Below are 10,800 nucleotides of genomic sequence, written 5' to 3'. Positions count from 1 at the left end.
ACAGGAATATTTGGGAGGATGAAGTGTGAGACCATGGGGGACAGTCACTGTGTGAACAGTCTTTCTGTCAAACAGGGGGATGGAGAATTCAGAGCAGGATCCCCACTGTCCTTCACTGAGCTTTTTAATCAGCCCTTTATACACGGCCAGTAGGATGTTGGTGTCTGAGATAACCCGGCCTATTCAACCAAGAGGGCATCACAGCTGGGCCTGGGCTGGGTTAGACATGGAGTATCCTTCCCCTCCCCGCAGTGGTTACAAGACTTTAGACCAGGAATGATGAAGCTGTTTGGCTTCTCCCAATCGATGTGAAAATTAAAATTCTCCATTGGAACCATTTCCCATTTGCTCGGAGCTGCTCTGATCTCGGGGTTTCTACATCCTGCTGTCAGGAGACCTGGACACAAATCCCATCAGAGTCTCCCAGACTGTGCTGCCTTCAATGTGTAAAAGATCAGGCTGGCTGTATAACAGGCGGCTGATCAAACATCCCTCATTTCAAACTCTCCCCAAGAGACTCACATTCACCCCAGACACAGAGAGAGAGAGAGAGAGAGAGAATGGAAAGCTGAATTCTGTACTTATCAGGAGAGACCCGGGAAAAACACAGGGAGATGGAGAGAAGGATCAGCAACATTCTGGGAATCCACTCTCCCTATTCCCATCAGGATCTGGGAATAAAACAGTGATTGGAAAATATCTGCTGTTCACAAACTGAAAAATAAACAAAATAAAAGTTTGTTTCTACCATGATGCCATTTCCCGATCGACAAAGTAATTTGATCATTTCCTGAGCTTGAAGCTGTCGAACCAGTCTCAGTCCCAGTCTCAGTAAAAAACCCAATAAAGAGATGAACAGGTTCTGTCACCAGTTCCCAGGGAGATCAGACACAGACAGGTTGAGTTACTCGCTGTGAAACAGACACAGGGAAAACTGACCTTTCTCCCGTTGGCAGGACACAGGGTGTGGGGTGTGGGGTCTTTGTGGGATACCCTTCAGTGGGTCGGGGTGGACTTGTTGGGCCAAATGGCCTGTCCCCACACTGTAGGGAGTCTATGAATCTATGATTCTAAAAACAGCCATCTCATGTTCTTATGAACTTGTACCAGAAGCTGAAAGAAAACAGTTTCAAAATCTAACGGAAGAACTTGGTCAAAGTTTGAAAAAATCAAACAAAGTAACATTGCAAAGTGGATAAGGTCAAGGAAATAAATCAGACCCATATCACACTCTTGGAGAGACGACTTTGTTGGAGTTCAAGAATTCCCTTTGTGAAGTATTGGTAACTCATGATGAAGAGCAGAGAGTTAAACCTGCGAAGAATTTCCTTGTGTTATAAAGTGGAGGTTGAGACCCCCGCCCTGTGAACTAAACCGAAATGCCCAAAGAGGAGCCCCTCACCTCATACTCTGTAAAAGGGGGTGTGCCGAGTGGTGTAACCTGCTTCTCAGCAACTTCAAGTGGTTCAATAAAATAAATCTCTGACACTCACTTTAAAACCAACTCGTCACCATCTATTTACCTAACTCTAACAGTGAACAAATTAACTAAAGTATTAACAAGCAGAATAAATCCCAATTAACTTCTAACTATTCCCAGTTACAGCAAGGTTCTAATTGTATGTTGTTCCAATAAAGAACAGCCCCACTTATACATAAAAAAAATTAGTCTCTCAAAATTACAGCCATGTTACGTGTCTTCTGGAATGTTCTGTGCCTGCTCCGACAATTCTTCAGTCAGGAATATTAACTAGCTGTACCATTTCTATTTTGATGGTGGTTTCTCTAAGACATAGATGAGGCTGTGAGAGCCAGTGATTCTCTCTTGAGAGCTGAGGGCTGTTGGCTCTGCTGGAGGGCAGTTAGCTCTGAGGTCTTTAACCAACTGCCCCCTTCCTTTATCCCCTTAATGACATATCAATATTTCACACAATAGGATTGGTCCTCTGTTGTTAAAATCATCAGCCTTAAATCTTATAGATTTTTGGTATCTAAGTCACTGCTCAAATTAATTGGCTAAATTCAAAAGCCTGTTGTATTGAAAAAAAAACTGGTGGTTAGCCTGCTATCTGCATGGCCTTTCGATGTAATGTGTCAGTTTGGGTGCTGTCTGTGTACTTGCAAACTTTCAAGCTGCTGCTCATGGACATACATTTTAAATCTCTAAGCATAGAGAAAGCACACGATCTTTTAAAGGGACCATGCAATGCATTCCCCCATCCACCCCTAGCATTTTACAAACTCCAAATTCTAACTTCCTGCCTTCCAATCCACAAGTATTCTCCTCAACTTTGCAACATTTGTGTGAGGAAAGTTTCCTCATGTTTACCAAGAGGAGTGGGAAAAAAAATTAAGATTTTCAGAGATACGAAAGCACATCAATCTTTGTTAGGGAGAGATAAGGAGGTGTGTAATTAGAAAGAGTATTGCTCGATTGGAGGAGTTCATGGTGTGAAACGTAGTGTTCTTCCTTGTAAGGCTAAGTTAGAGGGTCTGATGGAAAGTGATGGGAGGAGTAACAGAAATTCTCGGTTCCAGAATAGTTTATCCTGGAATCTTTCCTGAATGTGTGATAACAAGGTCACAAAACCACAGGTAGAACAAAAGGAGAGATCAAAGAGAAAAGATAAGCAAGTTAAAATTCAATTATCGGAAACTATATTTGTTCAAGTTGTTGAGAAAAAGCAAGTACAGTTGAAGAACAAAGTGGGCATTTTCTGCTTCAGAGAAGTTCGCTAAGTTACAATTGAAAAGTGGAAAGATAAAACAGTGGAACCAAAAAGGCAAATGTGCACATATCCCACATTGTCACTATCTTAAAAACGAAGTGTTGATGAGGAAATGGAGACCAAGTGGGTGAAAATGGGCAGGAGCTCATCAGGCTGTATTACTGGTGTGTGATATAAAGGAGGTGTTGTGGGTAGCACCATGAGAGTTACCAGCAGGAGGTCATTTGGGAATAAGGAAAACTCAAGCAAAAATAGAAGTCTACTTTTCTTGACCTTGACTGCAGAAAGATGTCATTGCATTTTGCCAGACATGTCAGAGAATTGGAAAACTCATTTATTAATAAAACCAACACCTTTCATACCTATTCCAGCATTTGATGAACCTTTTACAAAAGTTTTAATTATTGCATCAGATCCAGCCCTAAAACAAAAAGTAGGGATCAGTATTTGTTGACCATAATGGATGTGTCTCGGAGATTTCCAGAGGCCATTCCAGAATGAGATAGCATGGCTGATAGGAGTGTAGAAGAATTACTCAATATTTTTTCCATTGTTACAGACAACCCGTAGAAATGCAATTGGAACAAGGATCAAATTTTACATCAAAGTTATTCAAGGAAATTAGAAAGAGCTCAGACATCTAAATAATTTAAATCAATTGTGTACCATCCAGAAATGGGGGAGCATTAGAACAATTACATCAAACTTTAAATTGAATTGAATTTATTGTCCCGTGTACCGAGGCACAGTGAAAAGCTTTGCCTTGTGAGCAATACAGGCAGATCACAGAGTTAAGTAGCATAGATAAGTAAATAATAGGTAAACTGCGGCAAAAACAGAAAAAAAAGGGACAGACGAATGTTAAGAGTTTGTAAGTCCATTCAGTATTCTAACAACAATAGAGTAGAAACGGTTTTGTAACCAGCTGGTCCCTGTGTGCAGGCTTCTCTACCTTCCCCCCGATGGTAGAGGGTTGTAGAGGAGGTTATAGAAAAACATTGCCAGGGTGGGATGGATCTTTGAGAATGCTGGCGGCCTTTCCTTGACAGTGGGCCTGGTAGATGGATTCTATAGATGGGAGATTGGCCTTTGTGATTGTCCGGGCCGAGTTCACCACTCTCTGTAACCATCTCCAATCTTGAATGGTACAGTTGCCATTCCAGGTAGTGATACATCCAGACAGAATGCTCTTGATTAGTACACTTATAAAAGATGGACATCATGCTGAATTTCCTCAGCTGTCTGAGGAAGAAGAGACATTGTTGGGCCTTTGTAACCAGTGTGTCCACCCGAAGAGTCCAAGAAAATTTGTTGTTGATGGTCACTCCCAGGAGCTTGACACTCTCCACTCGTTCCACCTCTGTGCTGTTAATGTGTGTGCGTGTGGTGCTGGGGCGGGGCAATTGCCAGCAACCAATCGGTTGTTCTCAGTGCACCATTTTCCAGGTCTTCACTTTCCCATTTGTAGTCTGTTTCATTGCCATCTGAGATTCGGCCGACTATGGTGGTATCATCAGTGGACTTGTAAATGGAATTAGCCTGGTATTTGATGGCGCAGTCATGGGTATACAGTAGGGGACTGAGTACAGACTCCAGTGTTGAGTGTTAGTGAGGATGAAATATTGTTCCCAATCTTCACTGATTGTGGCCTGTGGGTCAGGAAAGTGAGGATCCAGGTGCAGAGAGTGGGGCTCAGTCTGAGATCACTAAGTTTAGTCATCAGTCTCGAGAGGATGATAGTGTTGAAACCTGAACTGTAGTCAATGAGTAGGATTCTTACGTAGCTGTTCTTGGTGTCAAGATGTTCTTGGGAGGAGTGAAGGGCAAGTGATATGGCATCTGATGTGGATCTGTTGGTCTGATAGGCAAATTGGAGTGGGTCAGGAATTGTGGGAAGGCTGGAGTTGATTAATGCCATGACCAGCCTTTCAAAGCACTTTATGTCCACCAAAGTTAGGGCCACTGGGCGGTTGTCATTGACACATGCAGCATGACTGTTCTTAGGCACAGGGATGATGTTGGCCCTCTTGAAACAGGCAGGGACAGTGGCCTACTCCAGGGAGAGGTTGTAGATGTCCGAGAAGACCTCAGTCAGTTGCTCTGAGTGCACGGCCTGGTACTTCGTCTGGTCCCATCGTTTTCCTTGGATTCACACAATGGAAAACTGATCTGACCTCTGATGCAATGACTGTTGGGAGAGGGTCATCAGGACTTGTTGGAATGGGTGTTTCCTCTCCACCGAAATTCTGCCGAAAGCGAGCACAGAAGGTGTTGAGACAATCTGGGAGGGATGTGTCACCATCTGCTATCTTGCACTGTGATGTCATTCAGTCCTTGCCATAGTTGTCGGGTGTCTGTCTGGGTCTCTAGTTTGGATCAGTATTGGTCCTTGGCTGTCTTCATGGCTCTGTGAGGGTCATAATTGGATTCCTTATATTTGAGTGGGTCTCCTGATGTGAAGGCCTCACACCCGGTTTTTAGCAGGTTCTGTATATCCTGAGTTATCCAGGGTTTCCTGTTGGGGAACACTGAGATTTAAAAACTATGCTTGGGGGCAGACGGTCAAGACCATCCAGGGGATTGTGTTAAGAACCCGACCAAACCCCCTCAACATATTCAGAAGATCGTCTAGATACTAACTTTTTCTTATTGTAAAACTCAGCATGAGATGCTGCATTCCAGATGCAGTTTTATCGGTCCATCTACCGGATTTAAAGCAGAACACACTTTATTCATCCACTGTAATTAAAATACAACAAAATATCAACTCTACTGGAAAATATAATAGGATAATTAAAGCAATAACTATTACTAATTAACTGTTCCAATGGAGTGATATCTCATAAATGCACCCATGGCAAAATGTAAATTTAGAGAACAGACTGTCTCACATCCAACTCCAATAACAGGAAGAGAACCCCCAGCTTTTGGCTGGAACTGAGAGAGGGATAAAGAGGTTCCACGTCTTCACACCGAAACAGCAACTATTGAAACGTATATAAAACATCCTGGGTCTGTGGGAGCCTGACCCCACAGGGTCATTCAGGCTGTGTCTATTATTCCAACTTATAAAACCCCCAAGGCCTCACAAGCTGTTTACTCTCACGGCTCAGCTGGACTGCTCAGTACCTCTGCCTTAAAATCTCTCTTCAATAAAAACCAGGGTAAAATCCATCACTTAATGCCACAGTGTCATCACAACTGGGAGAACAGAATTCTATTTGTACATTTTTTTGCAATTTGGGATGTACCTAATAAATCAGCTTAATTCAGTCCATTTGAATTAATATTCGGACATGAGGTGGGAGGACCATTTAAATTAATTCAGGAAATATTGAAGAGTCAAGAGTTCAAAGACGAAATATTTGGACAACGTGATAAATATTAGGGAGAAATTAAATAGAGTGGGCGAGTTGGCTGGACAGCGTGTAAAGCACACTCACTTTCGGAGCGCCGCTCCTTCATCAGGTACTGGGTGATCTTGTCATTTTCAGACACATGTGGAAGGATCATTTGGAGTATCTCTCAGAATTATTCAATCAACTTCAGAAGGTGTGCTTGGTGTTAAACCTGGTGAACAGTGAGATCACAAAAACCCAAGTCATGTTCTTCAGGCAGATCATTGGACAGATGGCCCCATAAACTGTGAAAGGAAAGGGTAATGGGGAGCTTTCCATACAATCGACAAAAAGAGGGCTGAGGAGTAGCAGATGGAGTTTAATTCAGAGAAATGCGAGGTGCTGCATTTTGGGAAAGCAAATCTTAGCAGGACTTATACCTGAATGGTAAGGTCCTAGGGAGTGTTGCTGAACAAAGAGACCTTGGAGTGCAGGTTCATAGCTTCTTGAAAGTAGAGTTGCAGGTAGATAGGAAAGTAAAGAAGGCGTTTGGTATGCTTTCCTTTATTGGTCAGAGTCCAGGAGTTGGGAGGTCATGTTACGGCTGTACAAGACATTGGTTAGGCCAGTTTAGCAACATTGCATGCAATTCTGGTCTCCTTCCTTTCAGAAAGATGTTGTGAAACTTGAATGGCTTCAGGAAATATTTATAAGCATGTTGCCAGGGTTGGATGATTTGAGCTATAGGGAGAGGCTGAATAGGCTGGGGTGATAATCCTGGAGCGTCAGAGGCTGAGGGGTGTCCTGAGGGGTTGATAAAATCATGAGGGGCATGGATAGGATAAAACAAAATATTTTTGAGTAGAGGAGTCCAGAACTAGAGGGCATAGGTTGTGGATGAGAGGGGAAAGACATAAAAGAGACCTCAAGGGCAACATTTTCACATGGAGTGTGTTACGTGCATGGAATGAGCTGGTGGAGAAAGTGTGGAGGTTGGTACAATTGCATTTAAAAGGCATCTGGAAGGTTAAATGAAACGGAAGGATTTGGAGGGATATGGGCTGGGTGCTGGCAAGTGGGACTGGATGACTTGAGATAACTGGTCGGCATGGATGTGTTGGACCTAACTGTCTGTTTCTGTGCTGTACATCTCCATGACTCTATAACTGTTTTTTTTGAAAGGATTGAGATAGATTTTTCTTGGGAATGTGCATCCACAAATTGAACAGTGGATCCGAGATCCACCAGGCCAGAATAGGCGGCATGGTGGCACAGTGGTTAGCACTGTTGCCTTACAGCACCAGAGACCCGGGTTCAATTCCTGTCTCAGGCGACTCTCTGTGTGGAGTTTGCACATTCTCCCCGTGTCTGCATGGGTTTCCTCCGGGTGCTCTGGTTTCCTCCCACAATCCAAAAATGTGCAGGTTAGGTGAATTGGCCATGCTAAATTGCCCGTAGTGTTAGGTGAAGGGGTAATGTAGGAGTATGGGTCTGGGTGGTATATGCTTCGGCAGGTCGGTGCGGACTTGTTGGGCTGGAGGGCCTGTTTCCACACTGTAAGTAATCTAATCTGTCTCATCTTCAACTACTTGTTCCCAATGACAGAGGTCTGTGTTGCTTTGTGTCAGTCACTTGTAAACAGACATTTTAATTTTACTGTTCACTCTGAAATTACCCAGAAAAGACCATCTTCAGGATTGGATCCTCAGACACTGGAACCACATGAGCTGAACATTGTCACCGTGATTCATAGTCAGAGCATCGATAGCTGGTAGCTCAGCTTTTAGATGGACTTTAGTGTCAGGATCTTGTTTAACCACCTGGTCTCCATTGGCAGTGTCAGGTAGCTCAGGGGAAAGTGATTCCAGATCATAATGTGGTCTGTATACATGATCCATATTTCACAGACAGAGAGCAGGACCCTGTCAGTAGATGGATTGCACAGAGTGAGAGAGAAAAGGCAGGTAACGAAAGGGAGACGGACAGATATAGATCAGCGTTAGGTATGTCAGTGTGCACTCATACACAGTTCACTCAGGAGTGTATAGAGATGTACACACACAGGGATAGATACAAAGTCAGAGACATCTGTGTGTACCCACACACAACACACTGATGGACAGACAGAGACATACACAATCTGATATAGATACAGTGTTAGATAAAGATATCCAGTGATGGTTCATTATCTGGATGGCGTTGGTCCTTCATTGTGCAACGATTGAGATGTTAGGAAGGTAAAATTCCAGTCTACCACAGAGTGGTTCCAGACCTCATTAACCTCGAGCTCTTCAAGAGCACTGACACGGCTGTTTGAAGGGATTGACATCATGAACCATTGACCTTTCAGACACGTAAGGTAAGATGGATCCTCCCCACAGCTCCTCCAGTTCCACCTGAGAGATTAAATATGACCATCCTCTTTCCTGGTTGGAATCTCCAGGACCTAGTTGGTCAAGTGGTTAGTTGAGGAAAACCACATGAGAAGCTAATGAGAACAGGTTCTTGTTTTAAACAGGACTGAGTTTACTTCATGGTAACAGCTCGGTCCAGGATACACTGGTGTGGGGGGTGGGGGGTGGGGGGAACATTGTTTTAAAGACGATGAGGGAGATATCCATGTAGGGTCTCACCCCTTCAACATCCACATCTGATCCCTTCACCCAAGTCCATGTGACATCATCATATTGGGCAGTGCTTCATGTACTCCTCAGCATTAACCCTTTCAGAGCCTAACCCCACCCATCAATAATATGTGAGAAGCAGAATGGGGCATTTCATGGAAAGGGGTTTCACGTTCCAATGTTTTTTTGGGAGATTGTGGAAGTCAGTGTTCCACAGAAACTCTTCCAAGGATACAGAAGGAAACCACATACAAAACGAATCAGGACTGAGAGTCCCACAGATGCTGAATGAGGCAAGGACTTTGTCTGCAGCCCTCCCACCACAGTACAGGAAGAGATTGATGGCCTTATAAAACCCCTTGAGTGAGCTGTCTGATTAACGTGATGTGTATATTGTAAAATATAACCGACAATTATAAATGTAGTGAGGCAGCTCAGAGAGCCGCAGACTGCACTGAAAGGATGTGTCATGTAAATTGGATCCAATACGGAATTTTTCACAATTTTTAGAAAGCAAATATACATTTGGGAAAATAATCTTTTCCTGTATATATCATTAAACTGACTATAAATCCTGATAATTGTAGTTGGTCATCAATAAATAATTGTCCGTTGATGACTGAGTTCATTTTCCATGACTCCCCAAGAAAGGTTGAATTCATTCACTCAGCAGCTTGTGGGTCCTCGTATCAGCAGTTGTTGAGGGTCAGTTCAATGTGACCTGGAAGAGTTAAGGCCATTCATGGGTCACAGGTCAGTATCAGTCACTGCTAACCCTGGGCTGGCTGGGAATCCCATGGACCCTGGTGTTCTTCCGGGTACTGAGTCTAATTCAGGGCACAGTCACAGGGGAGACACTCCGACCCTGGGGGAGGGAGGGGAGTGCAGAGAGAGAAACGAAGAGTGTGGTGTGGGGGCTTCATGGAGTGGATTAATGACAGAGAGTGGTGTGGGACGTTTAGTTCCAGAGGATCCAGTATGGGAGTTGATGGTGAGAGTCTGGTACAGAGAATCCAGCATGGAGATTCAGCTGGTTCCCTGCAGTCATGGGAGAACCCATCTCCCCAGTGAACCTCATGGAACATTCCATGTGCCGGAGGCAGACCCACAATATCATTAGGGAGGGAGGGAATTCCAAGATTTGGAGCCAGTGACAGTGAAGGAATGGATAGTGAGGATGGTGAGTGGCTTTGAGGGAACTTGCAGATGATGGTGATCCTCGCTGAAGCTACAGAACAGGCCGAGGTGTGCAGTAAATAACAGGAGCAGCAGAGACAGAGCTCAGTGATTCCACAACCAACAGATCAGATCTGCTGTCCTACCACATCCAGTCATGGTCATTCAACAACTCAATGTAGGAGGAGGAGGTTCCACTTGGGTTGCTGGATTCCTGCTCCAGGGACAATCCCGATGTACCGTCTCCTCCCCCAGTTGGAAGGACTGAGCCATATGTTTACTGTGAGAGGGGGATCCCAGGGTCCTAGTGCTGTCCTGATGTTCCTGAGCTGGTGGGGGAGAGGAGGCCTCTTCTCAGCCCCAGCCTTCCTGTCTCAGAGCCTGAACCTCAGCCTGGCTGTGCTGGAGCTTCCCCGTCACTGGGACCGGGTCATCGCTTTGCATTTGTTCCATTTTTCTGCTTCTGCAGCTCCACATCAAACAATGGATCAAATTTCTCACCAAATAGGGTGCAGTCTCCAAAGATTGTTGTAGTACTGGTTTTTCCTGTTTGTAAACAGAAGCTGTTTCCCCTCAGAGTGTTTAATTCCCAGTCTCTGATTGGAATAGAGACAGTGTATTCCCAGAATGTTGCTGATCTTTTCCTTTCCCTCCCTGTGTTTTCCCTGAGTCCCTCCCGATGAGTACAGAATTCAGCTTTCCATTCTCTCTCTGGGAACTGGGAGATTAAAGACCATTCATGAATCATAGAATCCCTACAGTGTGGAAACAGGCCATTCAGCCCATTGAGTCGATACCGACCCCCTCAAGAGTATCCCACCCAGACCCTCCCCTCTATTCAATCCCGTAACCCTGCATGTTCCATAGCTAATCCACATGCACATCCCTGGACACTGTGGGCAACTGAACATGACCAATCTACCCAAGGTGCAC

The sequence above is a fragment of the Hemiscyllium ocellatum genome, chromosome 35 (genome assembly GCF_020745735.1).
Source record: "Hemiscyllium ocellatum isolate sHemOce1 chromosome 35, sHemOce1.pat.X.cur, whole genome shotgun sequence".
In the NCBI taxonomy this organism is placed as follows: domain Eukaryota; kingdom Metazoa; phylum Chordata; class Chondrichthyes; order Orectolobiformes; family Hemiscylliidae; genus Hemiscyllium; species Hemiscyllium ocellatum.
This window is presented reverse-complemented; position numbering follows the sequence as displayed.